Raw genomic sequence first — 13,171 nt, 5'->3', positions numbered from 1 at the left:
TGTGTGTATAGTCAGCTGTTGGCCATGGAAAATTAGACTACTTGGCCATGTTTTTGTCTTTGGAAATGGAACCTCATTAGCCTGTTTACAAAAAATGAAGCAACCCATTGTTTCAACATTTATTGTTAGAAACTGTACCCATAATGGTAATCATATGTCCACATCACTAAATGTTGCTGCTTACAAAAGTACACACTGTAATTAAAGGTCATAAACACCAATGTATCATTTATACAGTACGAATGCAATCCACCACATCCAGAACACAAGCATCACTGTCAAGAGCTGTGGATGCTGGCGATACAGGTAACGCAAAAATGACACCTGTTAATGTGGCCACCACAAAAAAACAAAAAGATCTAATGTTTGCATTAATCCATAGGAACTTCAACATCGCATCACAGTCCACAATGACGTCATTCACAGGGGTCTGGCAGCCACACGAGCAGGCCTAGCAAGAGACGTCATCCTGATGTCGCACCAACACCAGCATTAAGCACACCCCCACGTCGTATTTCAACTGTGTTGCCTCAGCCACCAGAACACATTTTGGAGAGTACTCAATCACCGGGACCACATTCCCCTCAGCTGTCTGGTGAGTAAACACAAAACACAAATTACACATCAGCCCAAAAATTTAATAATCCTAGTACTTATCCACAGCAGCAAGCACATGGCTTGCAAATTGTTAAAATCCAAAAACCACTAAAATTTTTTTGCACATTTAGAGTGTTCTCTTGCGCCTTACAGTAGTATTGTGCTGTCATTATTTATTTGAATAGTAAAATATTGAGCTTCAGGTAGATTCACACCCTTTCACAATGGTGATAGAATTCATATTGTCATTTACTGTTTGAAATTTTAATGCAAGTACGATATGGCGGGTGACAAATCACTTTTTTTTCATAGTGGAAACTTTGTACCTCTGTGAGTTTGTTTCGTAAGTGTGGTATTTGTCAAACATGTGTCCACTTTTGTTTTGAAGTCAATTTTTTCAACATAAAAACCAACATAATTGGCCTTTTTGATTGTGTATACGAGTCTTGGTGAACATCCTAATTTGCTTTAGAAAAATGTTTGGGGGTGTAGAAACACTCCCACTCCTGGCGCACCTTGATTGAACAAATTGAAAGGCTACACAACGGCTGCACGCACTGGGGGACTGCTGATTCCCCCAAAAAACAGAGATAGAAAATATATACAAGTGCTGCGCTTGAAGTGAGCTTAGTGAATAGATACTAAAAAATTTAAATATAAATAAAGGTGTCTGCTCCAATCAACCAACAACTCACACGGAACTTGCTAGTAAACAAATTTAATAAGCACATAAAAATGAAAATAAAAAGACAATAATAAAAAAACAATAATAAAAACAGATGAGCTCAAGCACACTGAAACATTTGCTGAGTGGATCACTTAGATAAAAGTTAGTAGATAGTGTCACTTTAGTGTTGCCACAATAGACCAAATTGTGGTCTCTTTGTATCAATTGGAGATAAAAAGTAGCAATAAATACAGCCTGTTGGAGAATGAATAGAACAATAGTCTTGTGCCTCTGAACTACTGGCGTCCCAGTGCAGAGGAGAAGCCGCCGGTTATAATTACCCGTCCTGCGGGAAATGCAATGGCGCGGCACAAGAGATACCGGAGCAGCTGCCGTGCGTCCGCCGATGGCACTAGCAAAGTGCAGAGAATCTTGGCGAGCCGGTCGTGATGCTGCAGTGACACGCTGGGCTGGCGTTCCGGATGAATGTTCTCCACAGCTGATCAAGCAGATTGTTATCTCTTGTGCCGCGCCATTGCATTTCCCGCAGGACGGGTAATTATAACCGGCGGCTTCTCCTCTGCACTGGGACGCCAGTAGTTCAGAGGCACAAGACTATTGTTCTATTCATTCTCCAACAGGCTGTATTTATTGCTACTTTTTATCTCCAATTGATACAAAGAGACCACAATTTGGTCTATTGTGGCAACACTAAAGTGACACTATCTACTAACTTTTATCTAAGTGATCCACTCAGCAAATGTTTCAGTGTGCTTGAGCTCATCTGTTTTTATTATTGTCTTTTTATTTTCATTTTTATGTGCTTATTAAATTTGTTTACTAGCAAGTTCCGTGTGAGTTGTTGGTTGATTGGAGCAGACACCTTTATTTATATTTAAATTTTTTAGTATCTATTCACTAAGCTCACTTCAAGCGCAGCACTTGTATATATTAGAAAAATGTTTGACAAACAAGTCTAGAAAGTTAAACTAAATATCAAAACCAGCATAATTTTCGAATACACTCAAATGTCGTCCCCTTAAACCCCATACAGAACCAGACATCATGCCCCCGGAAGCCCAGCAGGAATCTGAACAGGAAACATACACCCTCCATCTGCAAGCAATAGATGTTAACCAACCAAGCACGCCTCAGGAAAGTACCCCGCCACCTCAAATGTCACAACACCCACAATTGAGCCAAACAACCCCCCCGCAACAACCTGAACCATCATTTTGGGTAACATGGAACCAACAACAGGCACAGAATATTGATTGCCTACGCACACACACCCAATACATAGCCTGTCTGCCCCATCATCTCCCGAGACTGTGTAGAAACACAAGCAGGCTCAATGTCCAGCTATGCAGAGTCGCAAACAGTATGGAGCAGATGAGAGCAGATAAAAGCCAACTTATTGTTACCTTTCAGCGCATAATGGATGAGCAACACCGCCATCAACAGGCCCTCATTCAGTTCATTCAAAGTAATCAAATTATATCAGAAACCATGTCTCGCATCATAGACAACAACACAACAGCCACAACACAACTTACGGCAACCCTGGCTAACCTCAGTCAAAATATTAATTTGTTGGCACAACACCAACAAGGTTCCAGCTCAGGGACCAACACACCTACACAGACCCCAATTTCATCACCAGTTCGAAGATCAAGCCGAACCCGCTCCACTGCCCAAACCAAACCCACGTCAGCCACCAAAGAACAGCCTAAGAAATAGGCCACCCTGCAGCTGGAGACACATTGTTGACAAAACTAGGTCTACACAATAGCAGTTATTTGTAATGAAAACACATGTTGTACAGTAATAAATATGAAAAGTGATTGATGTGCAATGTGTTATGTGCAAAAAACTGTCAGTGTAAGAGGAAAATTCTTAGAGTTAACACTCACATGTGTTGGGAATATTCTAGCATCATTACTAACATGAATGTTTACCACATCACAGCCATAATTATGTGTAAACAATTTTGTAAGGTTGGTGTTAGTCAATGTATGTTTGGCTAATTGGCACACATTACTCAATGTCCATTATGTTGTGCTAATGAGGTAACATATTTCAAACACAGCTTTAGAAGAAAGTCGACACACAACAAACACAAACAATAGGCTAAACAATAATGGTTGTTAGTGCATACTAAATTATTATGTAGTATTGTGGCAAACATTACCTTTGAATGTGAAAAAGAAACTTTTAACATTCTAAACACATAATTACAAACCAAAAACGCTATACAAATAGCTAAGTAACTGATACCCAACAGTTAGACATAAACACATATCAAGCAAATAAACAACACTCAGCTGACTAGCTCAAGAGGGAGCAAGAGCCACATTACTACAGAAAATACATTGGTGTGCCTTAATTGTTCATATACAAAGCACACAGGCAAATTTACTTACCACTAAAATGTGCCAAAATCAGGTCTTGCCTTACCTGCCTCCCTATATCTGTACTCACAGTGTAGCCAGATGTTTCTAACTCCTCTGCTTGCTGACTGTTTTCTTCATCATCATCATCATCATCATCATCATGTGGCAGATGTTGCTGCAAACACCTGTTATGAAGAAAACAGCAGCAGAACACAATCCTAGTCACCTTTAAGGGACTATACAACAAAAGCCCGGCAGACTTATCCAGACACCGAAACCTTGATTTCAGTACACCAAAACATCGTTCTATCACATTCCGCGTAGACTTATGTGCATGATTGTAATTGTGTTCAGCAGGGGAATCAGGGGCGGACAATGGAGTCAGAAGCCAAGAGTAGCAGCCATAACCCCCATCACCTGAGAAACAGAGATTAGCAGCATTGTAAAATATTGGTGCACAAACACAGTGCTAACATAATATGCAGGTTGAGGTAAGCACAAAATTAAACACAAATATTTGGTACATACCCAGCAGCCAGCCATCCGGCATTTCTCCAGCCTCAAATTTATCAAAGAGGGATGACTGACTGAGGATGAAGGAGTCATGGCAGCCGCCAGGGTAACCCGCAGCAACACTCATAATTTTGAGATTTGCATCACAAACCACCTGGACATTAGTTGATTGCCCAAAATGTCTATTAATATAAATATATTGCCTGCCCCTAGGTGGTCTCAGCTCAACGTGTGTGCAATCTATGGCACCCAGCACATTTGGCATGCCAGCAAGCTCATAGAAAGCTACCTTGACTGCATGCCACTGAGACTCCTGGGTAGGGAAGCAGATAGTGGCATCTATGTGTGGTTCAAATGCATCCAAAACCTGAGTGTACAGTCAAAAATATAAGGTGAGTGTCTTAAGCACTTTGTTCAAATATACTGTTATAAATTCACATTACACAATACAGAAATGGGGCATAGAGGAGTATGTATGGTTTGTCTCACCTGATTTAAATATTTTGAAAAGGTGGGCTGTGAGATTCCTATTACATCGCCTGTCACAGCCTGAAAGCTGCCAGTAGCCATAAAGTGCAACACAGCCAGGAGTTTGTGCAGGCCTGAGACAGCGAAAGCGTGCTGTCTCAGGGTCTAGGTCCAGTTTGACTAGGTCATACAGACGGAAAATGTTGGTCCTATTTAGCCTGAACATCTGTATGACCTGGTCATCGGCCAATGCGTTTAAGTTCAAACGCCCCCTAAAAAAACGAGGCCTGCGCAGCCTCCGCGGCACCTGTACATCCTGCTGACCATGTTCAGTTTCCTGGCCCTGGTTTCTTGTAGTCTCATGGAGCAGTCTCAGGAATCCCACAGCAAAACCAAATTCACTGCTACGCACGGCAGCAGCCATTTCAGAGTGATTGATTTGGCAAATGTGCTGGCCCACCTTTTAAAGGGCCAAAAATGAAGGTGTGATTAATGATGAAGTCGGAACACATGTACGCTTCTCAAAAGCAGGTCTACTTTTTTCCCATGTTTTTTTTACGAATTTTATTTTTTTTACGACCGCAAATGCTCTTTCTCGGTAGAGATTTCAAATACGAATGCATAGTAAATGACCGAGTTCTATACCTAAACAGCTGCGTTTGACCGATGGTGTATTCATTCGTATTTTTACAACACAGCCGTAAAAAAAATACGAATGCCCTCATCACTGCAGAGAATTGAGTTTAGTAAATTCCTGAGATGACACTTTGAACAAAAAACACCAAATCGGTCAAAATCGGGAGCTTAGTAAATATACCCCCTTGAACCTATTGACAGTTGACTATGTGGTGTTGACGTACTGTAGTCAGGGCCGGAGCTTCCACTAGGCAGCTTTAGGCAGCTGCCTAGGGGCGCCGGGACCTGAGGGGGCGGCCTGCTGCAGATGCCTGAAAAAGGTAGCATGGTCCTACCTCCCACAGGCGTCGCAATACCCCTGGCACTCATATCTTACTCATATCTTACAGTAGCAGCAACTGCCAAGCTCGCGTATTGCAGCCTCCAGCTCCGGCACAGGCAGTAACTTTGATAGCTCCTGGAGTCTTGGCCAGGGGTGACATGCGGCGCTGCTCTTCATTCCAGGTTCTTTCACAGTCTACTCAGTCCCAACTCTGCATCGCAGCCTGCAGGTTAGGTGGCTGCACAGTGCTGAGAGCAATAGGCACCCACACAGACTGGGGAGATGGGGAAAAGAGAGCAGCCATGCAACAGACTGGGGATAGGGGGGAGCAGCAGCATGCCTTTCACCTGAAGGGTGGGTACGGGGAAGGGGCGGTAAGCAGAAGTTTTGCCTAGGGTCCCGGGAAACCTTGCACCGGCCCTGACTGTAGTCACGGCCTATATATGGTGGTAATTACAAGTTGATCGCAGCAGGAATTTTGTTAGCAGTTGGGCAAAACCATGTGCACTGCAGGGGGGGGGGGGGGCAGATATAACATGTGCAGAAAGAGTTAGATTTGGGTGGGTTATTTTGTTTCTGTGCAGGGTAAATACTGGCTGCTTTATTTTTACACTGCAAGTTAGATTGCAGATTGAACACACCACACCCAAATCTAACTCTCTCTGCACATGTTAAATCTGCCTTCCCTGCAGTGCACATGGGTGGTCATTCCGAGTTGTTCGCTTGGTAAATTTTTTCGCATCGCAGCGATTTTCCGCTTAGTGCGCATGCGCAATGTCCGCACTGCAAGTAAATTTGCTATGCAGTTAGGAATTTTACTCACGTTTTTTTCTTCGTTCTGGTGATCGTAATGTGATTGACAGGAAGTGGGTGTTTCTGGGCGGAAACAGGCCGTTTTATGGGCGTGTGGGAAAAAACGCTACCGTTTCTGGGAAAAACGCGGGAGTGGCTGGAGAAACGGGGGAGTGTCTGGGCGAACTCTGGGTGTGTTTGTGACGTCAAACCAGGAACGACAAGCAATGAACTGATCGCAGATGCCGAGTAAGTCTGAAGCTACTCAGAAACTGCACAGAGATGTCTTTTCGCAATATTGCGAATCTTTCGTTCGCAATTTTAAGAAGCTAAGATTCACTCCCAGTAGGCGGCGGCTTAGCGTGTGTAAAGCTGCTGAAAGCAGCTTGCGAGCGAACAACTCGGAATGAGGGCCATGGTTTTGCCCAACTGCTAACAAAATTCCTGCTGCGATCAACTTGGAATTACCACCTATATTCTGTTTTCACACCCTTTTCACATTATTTTAGTATCACCTGAACGTATTAAATGGCATTTGGAGCAGTTTTCATGAAAATAAGGGGCTCATTTGAGCTCGCCCAGCTGTCGGTATGCCGGCGGTCGGGATTCCGACGCTAGTATGCTGGGCGCCGGGAGCCCGACCGCCGGCATAACATACTACACCCCATGGGTCAAGTCCCTTACTTTGCCAAAAGAACAATATAAACAAAACTTCCAAACTAGACTCATAGGGCTCCATTTAAAAATGAGTGATGACCCCCATTATGATTGCAGCTGCGAGGCTAATCTTCCTAGCAAGACGTTCATCATCTGCAGATCCTCTCTGTCAGTCCCTCTATTGGTTACCAGTATTCTACCGTATTCAATATAAAATACGTCTACTCACATATAAAGCTATTAACCAAACGACACCAACATATATCTCTTCGCTTATCTCAAAATATCTCCCCCTCTCGACCTCTCTGCTCTGCACAAGATCTGTGTCTCTCATCTGTGCAGATTACTCACTCCCATTCAGAATTGCAGGACTTTCTTCAGGCACCGCCCACTCTGTGGAATACCCTCCCACGCACAATAAGACTCTCCTCTAGTCTCCAAATTTTCAAGTGTTCCCTGAAAACTCACCTATTCAGGTGGGCCTATCAAATTCCTGAAATGCTCACATGACCTTCAGAAGCATTCATATCTACAGTAATTACATTCCATTAGGACAGTCTTTGCAATCTGGTGCCTGATATGCTATAGATAGAGCCTATCTTTGTGTATCCCTCCTATTTCCCTATAGATTGTAAGCTTGCGAGCAGGGCCTTCCTACCTCTATGTCTGTCTGTTATTACCCAGTTTGTCTTATCACTGTGGATGCCAATTGTAAAGCGTAACGGAATATGCTGCTCTATATAAGAAACTGTAAATAAATAAATAAATAAATAATGTGAAAAACACTTATGTAGAGGTAAAATACGTGCGCCTTTATGGGGAAGTCTCTCCCGCCCACTGTTCTTATGCCTGCAGCAGCAATCGTCATCATTAGTATGGGGGCTTCCACCGATCCCATGCTGGGTGCAAAAGAGCCTTCTGAAACAGACGTCCCATGTCCGTCCCTATGATCCAACACAGAAGTCGGCTTACACTCCCATGAGACCACTGGCGTATTTATAATGGGTGCAGTGTGTGCGGTGCACACAGGCCCCCGTGGGACCAGGGGGGCCCACACCGTACACCCTGCACCTATCAATAAAAATACTTACCCTCCGGAGTTCCGCGGTGCAGCAGCGCTGCTGCCGAAATCACTGGGAAAATGGTTCGGCGCCATTTTCCTGGTGTTTCACACATGCGCAGTAGGTAAATCACTGGGAAAATGGCCGCTGCGCCCAGAGTCTTTGTAGATTTGCCGGCTAGAGAGGAGGAGGCCCAGCCGGAGCCCGCACTCCTCTGTAGAAACGCCCCTGCATGAGACAGAAGTGATTTATATGATTACATGGCCAGAAACGCCCATTTCACAGCTAGTGGGGTCATTCCGTACGCACTGGCGAACACCACCAGCGTACGTATACCTTACCCGTGGCATGTGGCTTCTTTCTTTGGCGCATGCGCAGTATGCTGCAATCTGCGAGAGCAGGGGCGTAGGGAGGGTGGAACATGTGGAGCTCGAGCTCCAGGTGCCGCTGGCGCTGGGGACAGAAGGCACCGGCTCACTGCACAGCTGAGAGCCGGGATCTCGGGCAGGGGTAGGAGGAAATGACTAGAAGAGAGGGAAGGGGTGGCCACCACACTGCCTGCATGTTGCAGATCACTGATTGCACAGTGCAGAGAGTCCAGTGCAGTGCAGTGAAGTGCAGTGTGTTGTTAGGGAAGTGACGAGGTTTGGAGGCTTGTCAGAAGAACTTTCCTGGCTGTCAGGGATCTGCATTCAGTGATCTGGAACATGCAGGCAGTGTGGTGGCCACCCGTTCCCTTTCCTCAGCCCTTTCCATCTACCCACGGAGATCCAGCCTGTCAATCACATAGAAGCTCCACCCCTCCAGGCTGGAACGAGGAGCTATGCTCTGCTGCTGCCCTCTTGGTGAGAATTACTGTGTGCAGTGGCGGTTCTTGCCACGGGCAAGCAGGACTTTTGCCCGGGGCGCCGCCTTCCGGAGGGCGCTGGCGCCATCCGGAGGGCGCCGCACCGTGGCAAGATCCGCCACTGCTGCCCGCTGTGTCCCCCGTCCGCCTCCGCTGCCCGCTGCCGTCCCCGTCCTCGGCGCCTCCTGTGAAGGGAACTAGACGCTATGCGTCTAGTTTCCCTTCGTGGAGAGTAACTGCTGAGCGGTGCGCGATGACGTCATCGCGCACCGCACAGCAAAGGTCCTCTCCACGAAGGGAACTAGACGCATAGCGTCTAGTTTCTCTTCGTGGAGAGGACCTTTTGCTGTGCGGTGCGCGATGACGTCATCGCGCACCGCTCAGCATTCAAGCGGCGCTTTCAATGTACAGGGGGCGTGACTCACCACGCCCCCTGTATTAGGCCACGCCCCTTTCCTGCCCGGGGCGCTCTGCGCCCTTGAACCGGCCCTGACTGTGTGTATACTGTGTGTTTATGTGTATATGTCTGTGTTTGTGTGTAAATGTGTGTTTATGTCTGTGTGCTAATGTGTATATATGTATGTGTGTTTGTGTATATATATCTTTGTATATAGTATGTGTGAGTATATGTGTATGTGTTTATGTATGTGTATATGTGTATGTCTGTGTATATCTGTGTGTTTATGTGTGTGTGTGTGTGTGTGTGTGTGTGTGTGTGTGTGTGTGTATATATATGTGTGTATACTGTATTTGTGTGTTTATGTATGTCTTTGCCTAAATGTGTGTGAATCTATGCATGTGTGTATGTATGTATGTATGTGTGGTGGTGGGTGGGAACACCGTGACATGACCCTGCTCCGGGTGTCATGTCTCCACGCTACGCCTCTGTGCGCGAGCCATGCTCACTGCGGCTTGCGACTGGCGGAGAATAAGCCCCATAGACCGGCCAACACACGTATGCCTATTTTCTTTCCGTTATTGAAAAAACATTAATGATTTGTATTATGCGTGATAGCTTTGTATTTACAAAGGCTTGGAAGATAGAACCTCCTGACCTACAGAATAAAGACTTCCCCCTCACAAGCCTGACTTCAAGATATTTTCTCAGCACGGAAGTTATCTGTTACAGAGAAACGTCATTATTTTTATACAATACATGTTATACCATAACAAGAAGACTATATATATATATATATATATATATATATATATATATATATATATATATAAATGTTGATTGTAAAGGAATTGGAGGTTGCAGTTTCCTTGTGATGCGGGGTCTTACAGTGGATAAAAGGTTAATGAGTCCACATTCCAAAAAGTCAGAAAAACAAGACCTCTTATCCTTTATCACCAGCCTGAAAGGACTTTTATATTTCTGGCAGAGGAGCCCGAATCCCCCAGGATAATTAGATAACTGGCAGGATTGTGTGAAGCTACTGATCATGTTACTGCTATATTCCAGGACCCGCTGGCTCTGGGAAATGAAATTAATTGCATTTGTTTAAAAGGAGTCATTTAATCCATTTCTCTTCTTCTTCTTCTCTCTCCACTCAATTGCATTTTAGAAACCTCTTCTCCATTCATTGGGGTTCTTTTCTTCGGAAAGGACATTGTGTTCAAAAAGGCAAAAATACTGAAGCTTAATGCGCGGTTTGGGACTGATTCAGCACTGATGTCCAGTCTAGAGAGGAACAGTGGAATGGAGAACTTGGCAAGTTCTGGTTGTAGAAAATAATAGGGATGGCCTTCGGTGAGTTAACTATCGGTAGGGCCCTCTGTGATTAACATTGATGGCATGAAGCCATCAATTGTGTACCATCGATAGTTTACATCCATGAAAGGCCGTCCCTGCTGGGCAACATGGCAGGCCATGGGCCGATCAGGTTCGGGGGCAGAGCTTAGCTGTGCAATGTGGGGGCAGGGCTTTTTGACATGGGGGTGGAGCTAACCTAAGTCTCTCTATGTCAGGGGAAAATACAAACTAAATGCAGACAGAGATATATCGATGCATACTTACCTACATTCTGCGGGAGAGAGCAGCCAGGTCGTCTCAGAGGGCGGGCAGGGGAGGCTGTGACGTGGATGAAGGGGTGGGCCGGAGGTGGGACAGGGGGCGGAGCAGGGGTGGAGTCACGATGACACTGCCTGTAAGCCACACCCCCGCTCTGTAATGCGGCGATCACCGGCATTACACTGCAGAGGGCGTGGCTATGATGACGCGATTCAGCAAGAATCGCGTCATCAACTGCCCGGACCGCCCACTTTACACACTAAGTGGGCGGACGGGCAGGGGGACCCCGCAAATCGGGAGACTTGCCTGCTCTTCCGGGGGGCCGGGAGGGTCACCCGATTTTCGGGAGCCTCCCGGCCATTCCGGGAGAGTAGGCAAGTATGTATCGATGGTGGAAATCCATAGGTAAGAAGCGGGCTGTATGGAAGCTTAATGATGCCATTACAGCCAATGCACCTCACAATTGCCCCTGACCTTTTTGGATATTGTAGTGGGCACCATTGAAAAGTCAGCAAGTATAGCCAGTGGATTATCTGAGCAAGGTTGTCTAGACACGCAGTATATCCTGACAACATGACCTGCCGGGCGTACTTGAGGTTAGTAGTTGAAAGATACTGTTTTCATTTGTTCTACCCCAGAGGTGGCCAAAAGGTAGATCGTGATAGCTACCGGTATCTCGCAGACCATCCGCCGGTAGATCGCAACAGACTTAACAGAAAATAACTAAGGAGCCTGCCGCCGCTGCTGCTCTTCACAGTTCCCAGGGATGCGGTGCGCGGGTGACGTAATGACATCACCCGCAATGTGAGGAGCCTGGGCGCTAGTTGGGTCCAGTTTGATCCAGCTGGCGGTGGTGACGACAGGAGAAGCAGCCAGCGGGAGGCCATGCAGCGTGAAGGTGGGAGCCGTGATTGCAGGGAGAGGAAGGACTGAAGCTAGGCAGCGTGACAACTTGTCAGGTAAGTTATGCAATGTGGGGTTTCTTCACAAGGGGAGGGACCAGTGACGTGCGATGGGGTAAGGCAGGCACATCCCTGGGAGGGACGATCTGCATGGGGGGGGGGGATCTGCACAGAGCGTGGTATCTTCACGTGGTAAAGGGGTTTTATTTTTACACAAGGGGGGATCTGCAAATGGTGGAGGTTCTGCACAGAGGGGATTATAGTACAGGGGGATACTATGCAGGGGATTGGAAGAGGGGTATCTGCAAAGTGGGGGATTTGCACCGAGGAGGGTATTGTATAGGGGGCTATTATTTAGGGGAGTGGAAAGGGGGTATCTGCACAAGGGAGGGGGGATTTGCACAGAGGGGGGTTATTTGATGTTGTCATTCTTAATACTATTTTTAAATGTGAGCATTATTATTGGTGTTATTTGACACCTGTAGATCATCGGTAAGTGAACAAAAAGTAGATCCCAGGTCCGAAAAGTCCGGCCACCCCTGTTCTACCCAGTACCAGAGGCCAGTGACCTCTTACACTGACAACAGACACTCTACTGATGGAGCTATTTGTTCCTATATAGGAAGCATGAGAATTCTAATTATATGAAGCTAGTTGTAATTGTCAGAGAAGAAATTTCATATAGTTAGAATTCTCATATTTCCTATACAGGAGCAAACAGCTTCATCAGTAAGGTGTCTGCTTCCAGTGTAATAGGGTGTGGTTTCTAATCCTGGGTATGACACTTGTAAAACGTGTATCTACCGTATAATAAAGAGGGTGTGATTTGTAAGATGCAGGGACCAGTGAGGAAGTCAGTCACTGAAGAGATAGCAGCAGATATCAATTAACTTAATTCAATGGTGTCACAGAATGGGAGGAGAGGTTCCCCCCTTCAGAGCAGGAGCCCGGCGGCAGATGACTCCGTTGCCTCCCAAATTTACGCCTCTGGCAGAGGCGTAACTAGTGTTTTCGGAGCCCAGGGCAAGATTAAGAGTGGTGCCCCCCCTTCCCTACAAAGAAAAAGCATGTGTGTGCGCCGAAAAATGGGCGTGACCGTGCTGCAATAGGGGCGTGGTCATATGCCAGAAGGGGCGTGGTCACTGAAAATGGGGCGTGTCAACATGACTATCACCTGCATCATCTCTCAGCACACTATCACCTCCCCCTTGTTTCATCTCTCAGCACACTATCACCTCCCCCTTGTTTCATCTCTCAGCACACTATCACCTCCCCCTTGTTTCATCTCTCAGCACACTATCA

The 13,171-nt window shown here is 46.1% G+C and overlaps 1 long non-coding RNA gene across 1 annotated transcript; it reads left to right on the top strand.

Moving 5' to 3' along the window:
* Window positions 1-235: 235 nt before the first annotated feature.
* LOC134943328 (uncharacterized) lies at window positions 236-3,081 on the top strand. The gene is made up of 3 exons (XR_010181472.1): window positions 236-306; window positions 383-595; window positions 2,319-3,081. It is a non-coding gene; the product is annotated as an uncharacterized LOC134943328 (long non-coding RNA).
* Window positions 3,082-13,171: the final 10,090 nt, after the last annotated feature.

This window comes from Pseudophryne corroboree, chromosome 7 (genome assembly GCF_028390025.1).
Source record: "Pseudophryne corroboree isolate aPseCor3 chromosome 7, aPseCor3.hap2, whole genome shotgun sequence".
Classification (NCBI taxonomy): domain Eukaryota; kingdom Metazoa; phylum Chordata; class Amphibia; order Anura; family Myobatrachidae; genus Pseudophryne; species Pseudophryne corroboree.
Note: the sequence above shows the minus strand (reverse complement) of the source record. Positions and strands in the feature narration are given on the sequence as shown.